General features: G+C 38.9%; 1 protein-coding gene and 1 long non-coding RNA gene across 3 annotated transcripts in view; one reads left to right on the forward strand and one right to left on the reverse strand.

The window, feature by feature from the left end:
- NKAIN3 (sodium/potassium transporting ATPase interacting 3) overlaps positions 1-15,100 on the forward strand; it is a 309,732-nt gene that overhangs the window by 249,336 nt on the left and 45,296 nt on the right. The window lies entirely within an intron of this gene.
- Positions 1-15,100, reverse strand: part of LOC121927522 — a 55,084-nt gene that overhangs the window by 2,366 nt on the left and 37,618 nt on the right. Inside the window, exons 2-3 of the long non-coding RNA XR_006103262.1 lie at positions 10,399-10,524; positions 6,332-6,422 (exon numbers count right to left, since the gene is read on the reverse strand). This is a non-coding gene — a long non-coding RNA (uncharacterized LOC121927522). The remainder of the gene's footprint in view (positions 1-6,331; positions 6,423-10,398; positions 10,525-15,100) is intronic.

A 15,100-nucleotide genomic window follows, 5' to 3' on the forward strand; every position in this document is an offset into this window, starting at 1 on the left:
TTATTCATAGCCCGCCCAATCACAAGGAATCCGGGCAGGTTGCAGCAATAAAATACAGAGAATACAATAAAATAAAATACAATAAAATAAGATAAAAGAGCATGACGTAAGTCACAGAATTCACAGATAGAATTCACTCCCTCCCCGGTCTAATGATGACAGTTGGTATGGAGGGAGGGTTCTTCTTGAGGCAAAAATGTTATCTTAATTTTAATTTAATTCTTCTCATTAAATTTAAGAGAAGAATTGGTGGACAGAGTGATGTAAGTCACAGTAAACAGGGAGAGGAACTAGGTAGGGAAGGCTTGCTGGAAAAGATCCGTCTTAAGAGCCTTCTTAAAGTCTGTAAGAGTATAAATGTAGCGGATCTACTTCGGCAGGTCATTCCATAGCTTTGGAGCAGCGGTGGAGAAGGCCCTCTGGGTAACTGAGGTTAGTCTAGATTTTTTTGGTTGAAGTAGATTCTTCCCTGAGGGACCCTAGAGTGTGGGACGGACAGTACAGAAGAAGGCGTTCCCTTAAGTATTCTGGACCCAAGCCGTGTAGGTCTTTAAAGGTAATCGCCAACACTTTGTACCTTGCCCAGAAACTAATTGGCAGTCAGTGAAGGGATTTCAAAACCGTTGTTATGTGATCATTATGAGAAGTACCTGTAATTAACCTGGCTGCCATATTTTGTACAAGTTGAAGTTTCTGAACTTGGCACAAGGGTAGCCCCATGTAGAGCGCATTACAGAAGTCCAATCGAGAGGTGACCAGTGCATGTACTACTGTTTCAAGGTCTCCTGGTTCCAGGAAGGGATGCAGCTGACGTATCAGCCAAAGCTGATAACAAGTGCTCCTGACTGTCGCATCTACCCCCAAAGTATAAATAATGTTAAGGTTTTAAATTTACTTTTGGTCTTAGATATATAGACACCATCCTCTTTTTAACATCCCATTTTTGAATGTTCCTCTATTTTGACTGATCTAAATTATAGCCATGTAATGTACTTTCCATCCTGGATGACTCTTTTGACCACTGCTGCTGCTTTTAGATGCTGTTCAGCAGGACCAGAGGACTGTCAAAAAGTGGAACTGTCTTTTTTTTAGCTTGCAAATGCAAGACTGAATATTAAATGGTGTCATGTCAACTGAGCAGAAAATACCCCTTGCCTACTGAGTCAACATCTAATGTTCAGTCTTGCATTTACAAAAAAAGACAGTTCCACTTTTCAACCAATTCTACTTTTTCACTGTCCTCTGGTCCAGAACCTGTCTGATACATGTGGGCTTCCTGTACTAACATCATAGTCTGGTTTTGTTTTTAAGGATCTTAAGGCCACTACTTAAAAAGCAGTTAATTCCCTACCATCACTATCCAGGGAAGTAATAGCAAGTGATTCCCACTGAAAGGGGGAGTTAAGAAGTCATCATTCCCCCTCAGTGAGCAGTATTTTTAGCTGAGGGATTTTCTTTTCTTTTCTTTTTTCTCTATTTTATGCTGATTTGGCAAGTATTTGAATTCTTTATGGAAAAAGTTGTCCAGTAGAAAGAGGTTTGCTAAGTATTAGACCTTGTAAGTAACATTACTTGTAACGAATTAACATGCATTTTTAATGCCGAGCTTCTTGTTTCATTTTCATGCAAGCCCTGTGACAGCTTGTTCATTTGAGTCTTATCTCTCTGAGCTTGGCATGGAATAGATAATGACCCAGCTTTTCAGACACTGGCTTCCATTCCTGCAGAAACAAGTAAATGTGGGCAGAAATTCAAAAGGACATGTCAAGTTGAAATAAAATGTAATAAAATAAGACTTTGACTGAGAAAGGCACACTGCAAATGAGTATAGTGATCCTCCCTCTGATTAAAATTGTTGTGGATAAGGAAGGGTTTTTTTAATGACTAGAAAGGGTGTTTTGATGCTTGCTAAAGAGGCTAATTTGCCTCAAAAGTTCTCACATTATCTTTCCACATACAGCAAATAGGAGCAAAGGGATTCAAAATGGCTTCTTTGACATCTTCCTTCCTAATCTGGCTGATGGACAAGCTTTGCAGTCAAAGTTAAATTCTTGCTCAGCCTCCTAGAAAGAAATAGACTTCACAGCCTCCTAGAAGGAAAGCATAAAGACAAGTGGGCAACATGCAGAAACTGTGGAAGCAAAGTTGCTCTGCGTTAGCTCAGTGTCTGCATAGTTGGCCATCTCATGTTGGTTTCCATCCATGAATTATAGAATGTCTCATGCAGAGTGATCCTGGACTACATTGATCTCAATGTGTAAATAGACTCGCTTCCTTCCAGTGTTGCAATCTGGCCCATGGGGAAAATATTTACAAAACTCTCCTGTATAAAAATACCCATTTCTAAAATACTACTAAGTATAGAAAGAGGGATGTCAGGTCCCTCTCTCCCCAGAAGGCCTTACACACATAATTGATGAGGACTCTCCATATTAAATGTCAGTTATAAACACCAAACATTAGTCTTTAGGGCTGAGAAATGAACTATCTGATGTGTCCACAGAGGCTTAAGAGAGATCCCAAATGCAGGCTGGCAGCAATTTTGAATCAATCTAAATATTCTAGCAGTCTTAGTTGCTGACATCTTTAACTGAATCTGTAGGTTGTTAAATGGATTTTTTAAAAAATCATAATTATCTGAAGACAATCTGACATATTGTTCTGGGATTACTGCAAGGTACATTGAGTGGCAAGCTATGCACTTCAGTAAATTGTATGTAATCTCTCTTGAAATAGCTCTCTGTGTTTCTTAAAGGAAAATGTTTGCCTAGTGAGAGTGGAGAACAATGGCAATCCATATCCTCTGACACAAGTAATTAGTACTCTCTGAAAGCTCCTGATCAGAATTGACAAGATAGACTCCTGCTTAAATGATGAAATATAGATTCCACAGCCAGACATGAATTTGAGCTAGTGCTCTTTAAAACACAGAGAATACAGCAAGCTTTCAAGAGGGTAATGAATCCAGTGACTGTATTCATTTAAAGAGAACAATGGATTGTATTTGTCAGATTCAGCTGTTTCAGTCACTTCATGTATTTATTTATTTATTTTAAATTTTTGAACATCCATCTTTTCTTCTTTATCAGTCTATGGTCCAAATTTAAAATAAAATTCAATATAACAACATATTCTAACAACAATGTATCTAATCTGTGGAAGACCTCTAGTTTAGTAATAGAACGGATGGTTTTGTAAGGAGAAAGTCTCAGTTTTAGTCAGCAGTATCTCTAGCTAGGACTGGGAAAAGCTTCTGTATGAAACTGTGGAAAACAGCTGCCAGTTAGTATATAGTCTGATTACAAAAGGGATGGAGAACTTATTTTATCCCAAAGGGCTAAATCGGCTTCAGGTGGGCATAGTGGTCATAGGTCAGTAGTGAGTGGTTTCCAGAAGACTGATTGCAACTAGAGAAAGTTGATTTGTGGGTGGGTGTCCAAAATATAGAGAGTATAGTTGTGTATGTCTTCTTCCATCTGTAAAGTGCTACCAGGTTTAGTAGCTTCTGTTAATTTGTTATAAATTGTATTTAGACCTTCCTCCAGAATCTCAGGATCAGGCATTTAGAGATGTCTAATTTTATTTCATAACTGTCTTTTCAGTCAGGTTAGTCAAGTGATTTGCTTAGTTTCAAGGCTGGTTAAACCTGGGGTGTTTCCATATTGATGTTCAAATCGTAAGCTGTTCCTCCACAATATGTGTTCTACATACAAATCATTAAAACCTTTACTGCTTCAGTTAGGAGGTGAGGTGATTGAATGGGCTCCTTTCCAACTTGAATAACTATGACTGTCTATAGAATGATGGAACGTATCATTTGTCGGGGTCACAAGTTGGTATAACTATTTTTTTTTCATTATGTATGCTTTTCGTTAGTATTTCTGCATTTAAAAGGAATTTTAGATACCAGTTGCCATTACAAGAAATTCAAATATGGAGACTTTCACTGCCAAAGATATTTAGCAATGTTTTATTCTGAAGCAATGTCATCATAAAATGGCATATATCATTTAATGGTATACCACACAGGGCATAAATTAATAAAAGGCCAGGTAAAATAGAGGTCTGAGCAGTGGGACCCGTTTTATGCTAAGCTGTTTGAGTAATTGCCCAGTGGATCAGCCTGAAGCAGTATGAGTGCTTGAGCTACTCAAACATAGATTCAGTGGCATTTTCAGGAATAGTACATTCACGTATGTAGCAGAGGGAACACCATTGTGCAGGCCAATTATTTCTGCTCAGTATGTCTCCATTTCTATCTTGTGCTAATCTTTTATAAATAATTTCACCAGGAAATAAAGGAAATCAGAGCATAGCTCTGCAGTGACCTCTTTAGTGCAGAAGTTTCCTTATTCAATACATCAGTCTCTCCTAAAGTTAAACTGTAGTAACCTACAGTTCCCAGGATCCCTAGCACTTGAGCAAGGCCAGGTAAAGCAGTCTCAAACTGGATTATTTCTGAAGTGTGTTTTGGACCTTAGAAATGAATGTCACGATCACTAAAAGTCAGCAGGGGGTTTGCAAAAATAAGTCATGCTGATCTCTCATCTTTTTTATAGAGTTACAAACTCGGTAGATGAAGGGAATCCTGTGGGTGTAGCATATCTTGATTTCAGTAAGGCTTTCAACAAGATCCCTCGTGGTATTCTTGCAAATAAGCAAGTAAAAAGTAGTGTAGACAATGCTACTGTTTTGTGGATTTGTAATTGGTTGACTGGCCAAATCCAAAGTGTTGATGGGGAAACAGAAGGAATGCCCTAAGAATGAAGTTTGGTTAGACAAACTGATTGACTATATCGAGGTAGGTAAATTTACTTGCTTGGCAAGTGGTGAGTCATTGGAAGAAGGAAGAAGCAATTGGGATCCACTGTTGAGTTATTTTTTTTTAAAAAAAGGGATAAAAGTTAAAGATTTGAAATTTATTGAGTCAACTACGATTTACAGGTAGGCTTAAGTAAAAATGATTTATGTATAAGATTGCTAAGAGGAAGCATTAAGGTACTAAATTTTAGATTATAAGTTAGATAAAGCAACAAAAATGATATAGCTTTGTTAAATAAACTAGTCTGCTTAGTGACTGAGCTGGGATTTAGCAATTGGTAAATATAATATACGATATGATATTTAGTATCTCAAACAGTTTATACATAAATGTGATGTAAGAGTTGGAACAAAACTCACAAAGTAACCTTTTGTTTTGTATTAATGTTGTGACATCACCAATGTGATGGAACCTAAGAAAGTATGTAAATCAGTTTTTTGTTGTTGTTTGTACATATGTATATTGTTTTTTAATTTAAAATACCAATAAAGATTATTTAAAAAACAAAAAACAAAGTGTTGACTCAGCATCCATAGCCTTGAATGGAATGCAGACAGTTCTGCATTGGACAAAAAGTTCCATTTCCATAGAGAACTTTTGCACACAGAAAACACAACAAGAATCCCTACTTAGTATTGTATTTGGTGGCTAGCATAGTTCCTACAAGTTAAAATACCTTCTTCCTTCAGTTGATGGGCATTTCTATATTTGTAGAAGCTTCACTCAGTACAGTGAGAACTTTTGGGAATAGGCCATTGAACCTATTTTCTGGTCATTATATTTTCTTTTGACTTATATTTCCAAGCTCCTAGTTTGAAATATCCATTTGGCAATAACAGACTATTTGCTTGAATCGGTCTTAAAAACCAATCAGGTGGGATTTACTTCTGCAGCTGGCATACGTAGGTCATAATGGTTCATAATGTGAAACACAAAACAATGTGAGACCATTCTGGGTGATGTGTTGCTGACAAAAGGACATTAACGCTATTAGATTCTGGAAGTACAAAATTACAATTAACATGGGCAGAAAATGTCAAAAGTTATACAGAAGCTAGTGAGGCTGATAGGCAAAAAAATCAAACTAAGTTGTCACAATAATTAAATGATTACTGAAGCATTGCAGCTCAATTGCTAATTAGTATAGAGTGGATTAGCATGGGGAGCTGTTGCAGGAGGTGAAATGTGGAGAGGAAATATGAATAGAATTTGGATGGGTTCTCTGAAGCCTAACTGTTATTTATTTCTCTTGTTACTATTTCAAAAAGCTGGACAAGATTTGGGAAATGGACAGTGGGGATTTTTTTCTCAGTTTTTGTTTTTCTAATTAGAAGAGAGAAATGTCTTTCCTGTTTAATATTCACAAACATGGGTTCTGTGCTAATTACTGAAGATGGATATTTATAAAACACAGCACATATGGGGATACTGAATTGTAGAACTCTTTGTTTCAGCTGCTAATGAACCACAGAGGCATTTGCTGAAATTATAAACATTGGGCATATTTACCTTTTGACAAATATAAAAATCTTCAGGATTCAACTTTCTTGCACATTGTTTAGACAGAGGGTCGAATACAATATATTCACCAGTGTATCTGCTGATAGAATTCAAAGATAGAGCCATGTTAGTCTGTAGAATCAGTATGGAGAGATCTTGCAGCACCTTGGAGACTAACTGAAAGAAAGAAGTGGGTAGCATGAGCTTCAGTCTACTTCCTTCCTAAATGCATCTGAGGAAGTAAAATGAAGTCTATGAAAGCTCGTGCTGATGCTGCCAACTTCTTTCTTTTAGTTAGTCTCAAAGGTGCTATAAGATCTCTCTCATAATGTATCTTCTGGGTCCCCCCCCAAGGATTAGATACAGAAAGAATGACAGGAAGACAAACCCACATACCTGGCATTCTGCAGTGTTTTCGAAATAGATTTGTTCTCTTATAATCAATTTTAGAGTCGACTCATTGAAAATAATAGACTATGTAGTCACTTCTTATATTTTAGGCAACCCTAGGGTGCATCTACAGTGTAGAAATCGTGTAGGTTGACACCACTTTAACTGCCAGAATATTGCGTCCAGTTCTTTGCACCACAATTTAAAAAGGATGTTGAAAAACTGGAGCGTGTCCAAAGGAGGGCGACTAAAATGATGAAGGGTCTAGAAACCATGCCCTTTGAGGAACGACTTAGGGAGCTGGGCATGTTTAGCCTGGAGAAGAGAAGGTTAAGAGGTGATATGATAGCCCTGTTTAAATACTTGAAGGGATGCCATATTGAGGAGGGAGCTGACTTGTTTCCTGCTTCTCCAGAGACTAGGACCCAGAGCAATGGATGCAAGCTCCAGGAAAAGTGATTCCACTTCAACATTAGGAGGAACTTCCTGACAGTAAGGGCTGTTTGACAGTGGAACAAACTCCCTCGGAGTTAGTGGAGTCTCCTTCCTTAGAGGTCTTTAAACAGAGGCTGGATGGCCATCTGTCGGGGATGCTTTGATTTAGAATTCCTGCATGGCAGGGGGTTGGACTGGATGGCCCTTGCGGTCTCTTCCAACTCTATGATTCTATGATTATATGCCATGGCACCAACATACAGAATCCTGGGATTTGTAGTTTTGTGAGGCACCAGCAGAGAAGGCTAAAGGCCTTGTAAAACTACAGACCCCAGGATTTCATTGGATGGTGCTACAGCACTTAAAGTGGTGTCAAACTGCATTATTTCTACAGTGTTGATGCACCCCTAGAGTAGACCCAGTGAAATCAGTGGGATTACCCTGTGTTGGACTAAAACTGGATTTACATTTGGATAAGAATTTGAGAAGCACCTTCCTCCAATCCCCTGCACAGTGCAGTTCAGTGTATGAAAGTATATGGCACTGTTTCTCAATCTTGGGTTCTCCAGATATTTGGACTTCAACTCCTAGAAGTCCCAGCTAGCAGAACCAATTGTTGAGGATTCTGGGAGTTGAAATCCCAAACATCTGGAGAACCAGGTATGAAAGTCACTGCAGTATAGCATTCTAGACTGCCCCACCTCTACTTGAATACTTCCAGTGAAGGAAATCCATAATTCCCCCAGTCAATCTCTTCCATTGTTGAACAGCCTCTACTACCAAGACGTTTTTCCTGAAATCTATTTCTCTGTCATTTCTACACAGTGCTACTAGCCCTGCCTTCCTGAGCAGGTGCTTGAACTACATTTATCTCTGTTAGTGCTGTTGTTATTGCCATAGTAATTCATGTCTGATTTTACTACACAAATCCTCCTCCTCCTCTCTCTCTCTCCTGTTTAATTAATGATATTCACTTCACTGTTACATTAGGGCATTGTCACTGACTGAAATGAAAGGCAAATTGTGCCTGCGAGAAAAGTAAACTGTGGCAAACAAACACAAAACAGAAAAAGGCTTACATGTGCAAAAATATGTTTAACCAAGTGAGGCCATTTTAATCAGGGAGATGAAATGTTTCCATTAAACATTATAGTGTGACAAAATAATTGTGTGTGTCAATTTTTTAGTTAAACGTAGCCATCTAATGTTGCCTGGATAGAATGGAATGGAATGGAACACTTGAGATACAAAATTTAGGAGCTGTTTTCATGTCCGTTGTCACAATGGAATAGCCAATTCTGTTAAGAAGAAATAAACCAGTTGTATCAGTAGTAGTAACAGATAGTAGTAGGCTAAAGCCTTCCTCCTTTACTTCCATCACACTCAAGCAATTAACAAAGATAGTCCTCCAGATTGGCTATATCTAGCATTAAAAACTAGGGATGGAAAGAATATTCCCCATTATTTATTTCTTGACTGAAAAATTGGCTTCCCCACAATAGGATATCCAGTTGGGAAGAATAATACAGTGGCAAGAATTTTATGCAGGTTTCACATAATATGCACAAATCCTGAAGTGTTTGAGGAACTTATTCCATGCATAAATATACATGGTTTTTTGCATGAGATTTGTGGGGTTTAGTGCAAAAATAATGTTTTCAGGATGCCGCATGTGATGGTGGTAAGCAGTTGTGCAAGATTGCTCCTGCCATATGAATCTCTATTCTCATTGGCCAAAAAGAAATCAAATTTCTGAACAATGGGCTTTATACCCCAAATATGGGCCAAATAAACCTTCTAAGTAGATGGTGTTGTGAAAAAAGAGGATGTCCAGGGTGAAAGCATCTTTCATGATGCCTAAATGTAGGAGTTGTAGCTAAAAAACATTTTTGTAACAAACATAAATAACAGCTGATTTTATGCTGTAGCTGTTTGATTAGTAGGGGTGGGCAGATCAGTGCCTACTGTGGTTTAAAAATCACACTGTTCTCTAGAGTGAGAAATCAGTTAGAAGCTGGGGAATCATTTGATCCACCTATAGATCCCTGCAGATTCCTAATGTCTCTTTGGGAGTTGTATGAAGCAAAGACCCTAATTAAGCCTTGGTATCTTTTGACACTAAACAATAACAGCACTATTTTTTCACTTCAGCTGCCATGGCAACATCATATGAAATTCTGGGATTTTTAGTTTAGGAAGTGTGTGTAGAATTCTCAGTGGGAGAGCTCTAGTGCTTCACCAAACTACAAAGGAGTCCATAGGATAAAGCCATGGTAAATAAAGTAGAATCATAGTGCTACACTTGTGTAGTGTAAGCAGTATCTAGAATATAAAGGTATAGTTGATTGATATAGTTGTGCCTAGGCACCCATTCATGCTGATTTAGAGCTTGATCAGCTTCTGGTATATCCATGAGATTTTTAAAATTATATGCAAATGTAGATTATATTTCAATTAAAGGGTGGGGGGGGGGGGGGGGAGAAAAGGCACAACAGCAAGCCGTAAAGTGTACCTTACCAGAATTTCAAATGGTCAGCAACGGGAGCATATAGATTTTTTTCCTTAATGGCATACAAAATAAATAGAGACCAAATGTCTATAAATGTGTGTTGGTCACACACACACAAATTTTCACATTGTAAGCAATCTTTTCTGATAAAGCCAGTTTCCAAGGTCAACAAGCCAATCTCTGAAGGCAGGTCCTTTGCAGTCCCTCTAGCATGAAGCTATTACCATTCTATCTGTTGGAAGTAACATTTTAATTAAGGTTACTGTTCTCTCCCTTAAATAGGGAAAGAAGCTTGTTCTTGTCACCTTTTAATGGCTCATTTGTGGTTTGGGTGAAGTATACTGGGGAGTTTTAACCATGAAATAGCAAGGATTATGGCTAGAATGAAAGTGAGCTAGAGTATATATAGCTAATACACTGAAAAACAAGTATGAACAGATTATGTTGCACTGGAGGGTACAGTTATACTACTCATAGTCTACTAGTGGGCTTCTCATTGGCTTGTCATTGTAAGAGCAGAATTCTGGACTAGGTAGGTCCCTCATGACTCTTTTTATGTCCTCAATATATTGTACACTGATAAGTAAAGAACTCATTTTTTAGCCTCTTCTATGGTAAATGAATGCAGTTCTACCACCATTGTATCCACACAGAGCTCTCTCAAACTGCTTTGACTAATAAAGGATTTGCTGTGAACTCCTCTACATGGAACCTTTGACAGCTTTCCTTGTTATTCATTTACCCAGCACTTTGCAGTAAAATGATTCATAGTTGGTCTGAGACTCCACTTTGTATGCATACAAAAACTGCTCTTTTCCAGAGGTCGCTTTTGCTGATTTTGCATGGATGAATTTCAGTTGTTTCAGTCCTAAAATGAAGACAATGGAAGAAGTTAATGCTATTTGTTTGCCTTATCCTTTATTCCTCTGAACTGAAGAAAAATGAAGCTGTCTGTATAGACAATAATAACTACAACAGTTCTGCCTGCTTTCAAGAGGCTATTCCTGGGCAAAAAAATCCAATACCTTGGGTCCCAACAACTACTGTATAACTATAACAGTACTATTCGAATCTTCCATTTTGATAGAAGATGCTGAAGTGGATGACACTCACACTGGACACTCTTGGATTATGCTTATTATATTTCATTATGGCATGTAGCACAATTCTGTACTCATGTTGCCATGGCAGTTTACACCAGGATTTAGAATATTCTGTAAATTCGTCTGAACTTCCTGGTGGTTTTCAGTACAATCAACTGTAATATATTTTCCTATTTCTGCACTCTGAGGATTAAAAGAACTGCGGTCTGGCCGTTCTGTTCCTATCTGATGAGTATCAGACAGGGGAAAAAAATCTGCTTTATTGAATTTGTTCTTTTGAGCTTTATTTTTCTATACTATTTAACATGCAGATGAAACAACAGGAAGCCATAGTAACAAATTTGGAGTTCAGAGTACTTTATGCTGATGCCGGCCGGTTTTTCTTTCTTTCCCTTTTTCATCAGAGCTCTCTCTTTCTGTTATCTGTTATCTACAGATAACAAGGAACTGTATTTGCAGTTGCAGTGATTTATGTAAGATGAGATAATATACTGAAATATATTCTAGACAAGATGGGAGATTTGTCTTAAGGAAGAGGGTAGATGAAGAAGACAGTGTTTAGTCTGTGCTGGATTGGGTTGTGTTTCCATTTTAGGCAATTCCTGGTACATCTTGGTGGTACTTTTACACATGACTGTAATAGTGGGTGCCTAAGTGGCTTTGGTTTTCTTGGGTGTGAAGCATCTTTCACCAACTGTGGCTGGCATGCTGATAGAATTCTTTGTTGGAAAGAGATAATCTTGCCAAGAGGATCTGGCAATGCCTAGGGTAGATTACTGTCAATAATTTGTGCATGGAGCTGCTACATTAAGTACACCATAAATTGACAGGTGGCTTGAAGGTGCATGCACACATTTTAATCTGCAATTTTATACACACTTACCACATCCAAGAAAACCATGCTGAATTTAAAGCTCTATTGCACTTAGTAGACATTGCATAGGATTACACACCATGTTGATACTGCATTGGTTTTGTTTTATGTGATGAGTTACATGTTGTGAGTCACCTTCTGCTCTATCCAGGATGCCTTTCATTTTATTTTTATTTTCACTTACATGTGGAACACATGCTGTGGCCCCAATGCACCTTGCAGCCAGCTGACAAAGGAGCAGCAAAGAGCTGCTCCTTTTTGGGCCAGCAAAAAAGGCGGCTTTTCATGCACTTTAGGCACTTTTAATGAAAGGACAAGAAGACGTTAAATGAAATCGTAATGCTAGAAGACTTGTTCATTTCTCCGCAACCAAACCATTCTTACATGATGGTCCTTGTAGCCTCTAATGTGTGAATGGTGATAAATCCCTTTCCTTTTCAGTTAAGTCTTTGGAATACTGTTTTTTCTCTCTGATCATGTACCATTTACAGATGAATATTAAAAGTAGCTTCCCTGGTTATAAAAGTAATTGTGGTCCAGTACTTCTTTTCTATTAACCTCTAGATTTACTTCTGAAGACAGATTCTAGTAACTCTTGTTTCCCATTAAAGTAATTGGGAGTATAAATGTGAAGTCGAAAGCTTTCATGGCCGGCATCCATGTGTGTTTTTTAGGGTTTTTCGGGCCCTAGTTCTAGAATTTGGATACATTTACCTGGGATTTCCTCCTCAAATTTTGAAATAATATGTTCTGTGCTAAATTTATTTGGGCACAGAATTAATCCACTAGAGATTGCATGAAATTGCATGAAACTCTGTACTGTTCTGCCCTCATGGATTCAAAATTCTAATTATGAAAATATAATTGGAAGATTTTGACATTTGAATTTAAAAAGAATGTATTTGTAAAATCTGTTCATTAATATTTTCAAGAACAGGAATGGGCTCTTTTTGGGAAACATTATGTCAGGATCATTCATCTGATCAGTTAGAAGTATTTTTACGGTCTTGTTATACCACTGTACCAACTGGTACCATTGTATCTGTCTCTGCTAGAGCAGAATAATGGATAGAATCAAGGTGTCACTGACACAATAAGCTTTACATTGGAACTGCTTCCTTGGCCCTAGTCCTATTAATTTCAGTGGGATTTCTCTTGAAGCACCACATTAAGGAGAACTCATGATTTACATGCTGAAATGTCAGGTTCAATCTTAGCTTTTTACTTCTTCTTTAAAATAAAAATCCTTTGGTAGTACTACTTTAGAAAAAATCTTACTAAAACTGGCTGCCATCAGGTAGTGTTGACAGCATTATCCTAATTAATTAGTATGTCCTATAATGAGGGCTCTTCCAGACAGAAAAAATGTGTTGGAAGAATGCGCTATTTGTTGTTGTTGCAGTTCATTTTTATTTTATTATTTGTTTATTTCATTTCTATGCTGCCTTTTTCCTGGAAAGGCACTCAAAGTGGCTCAGAGAGAAAAAGAGTTTTCAATTAAAAATTTAAAAACAATTGAAATCAATTAGCTAAAACAATATAAAATGGCACAAACCATACAAAAGTGAAACAAAATACCTAAAGCACACACCCCATATAAAATCCTCCCTGATACAATTACATATTAAAAGCTTTCTCGAATAAAAATGGCTTTTCCTGCTGGCAAAAGGAAATAGGGAGGGGACCAGCCTAGCCGTTTGTGAAAGGGCATTTCAGAGGTTGGGAGCAGCCACTGAGAAGGCTGTCTCTCATGTCTTCACCAAACAAGCCTGTGATGGTAGTGGAACCAAGAGAAAGGCTTCTCCTGTAGATCTTAGGAGCCATGCAGGTTTGTATAGGGAGATACAGTCTTTCAGATAGTCTGGATCTAAGGCACGTAGGAATTTGTAGGTCATGACCAGCACTTTGAATTGTGCCCAGAGATGAACTGGTAGCCAGTGCAGTTGTTATATGTTCCCTATAGAATCACAGAGTTGGAAGAGACCGCAAGGGCCATCTAGTCCAACCCCTGCCATGCAGGAAATCCAAATCAAAGCATCCCCAACAGATGACCATCCAGCCTCTGTTTAAAGACCTCCAAGTAGGGAGATTCCACCACACTCTGAGGAAAGAGTGTGTTCCACTGTCGAACAGCCCTTACTGTCAGGACGTTCACCCTAATGTTGAGGTGGAATCTCTTTTCCTGTAGCTTGCATCCATTGTTCCGGGTCCTAGTCTCTGGAACAGCAGAAAACAAGCTTGCTCCCTCCTCATTATGGCATCCCTTCAAATATTTAAACAATGCTGTCATATCACCTCTTAATCCTCTTCTCCAGGCTGAACATCTGTCATGACCAGCCAAGAGCAGCTCTCGGAGGAGGATGAGCCTCCTCCATAGCAAGAGCTAATTGAGGCTACACCAGGTGGTAATCCTGCTCTGCCAGGTCCCAGCTGTGCTCTCCCAGCCCCAGAGGAGGAGGCCCAACCAGGTCCTAGTGCTAGTGAGATGCCTCCTGTGGTGGAACAGCCTAGTGGTGACTCTGGGGAGGAAGCTTGCCTGGATGTGCCTACTTACAAAGAGAGAAGGGCTGAGAGTACTTGCAGGCGCAGATCCAAGAGGATTGCAGAGAGGCAATTAGCCAACCAGCCTCAGGTGGCACGGGGGAGAGTTTCCCTTACTTAAGCTGTAGAGAGGCCTCCACTCAGTGCCAGAGTTTATTGCATGATCCTTTGGTGTGATTGCTGCTGGCACTGGCTCCTTGTTGCTTTGATACTTGTACTGGACCCTTGTTATCTTCTGGCTTCTCTGACCTTGGACTGCTTTGTCTACTCTGACTTCTGGTATCCTGACTTTGGCTTGGCTTTCGGACTGCTCTGACTTCTGGTATCCTGACTTTGGCTTGGCTTCTTGGACTCCACTCACGCTTACTCCTTGCAAGGTCTGTGTCCTGCCTCCACTTGCTGGGCTAAGCCATTCTTATTGGCTTGTGTCTGTGTGTGCTGGCTGCAGTCCAGGACAACATCCCCAGCTCCCTTAGTTGTTCCTCATAGGGCATGGCTTCCATACCCTTCACCATTTTAGTCACTCTCCTTTAGACATGCTCTAGTTTCTCCACATCCTTTTTAAATTGTGGTGCCCAGAACTGGACACAATATTCCAGGTGGGGCCTGAGCAGAATATAGTGGCACTATTACTTCCCTTGATCTAGACACTATACTTTTATTGATGCAGCCTAAAATTTCATTGGCCTTGTTAGCTGCTACGTCACACTGTTGACTCATGTTCAACTTGTGGTCTCCTTGGACTCCCAGATCCCTTTCATACGTAGTTTCATTTGGCCAGGTGTTGCCCATCCTATATATGTTCATTTCATTTTTCCACCCTAAGTGCGGTACCTTACATTTCTCCGTGTTTAATTTCATTCTGTTAGCTTTAGCCCAGCTTTCTAGTTTATTCAGGTCATTTTGAATTTTGATCCTGTCCTCTG

This window comes from Sceloporus undulatus, chromosome 4, assembly GCF_019175285.1.
Source record: "Sceloporus undulatus isolate JIND9_A2432 ecotype Alabama chromosome 4, SceUnd_v1.1, whole genome shotgun sequence".
Classification (NCBI taxonomy): Eukaryota; Metazoa; Chordata; class Lepidosauria; order Squamata; family Phrynosomatidae; genus Sceloporus; species Sceloporus undulatus.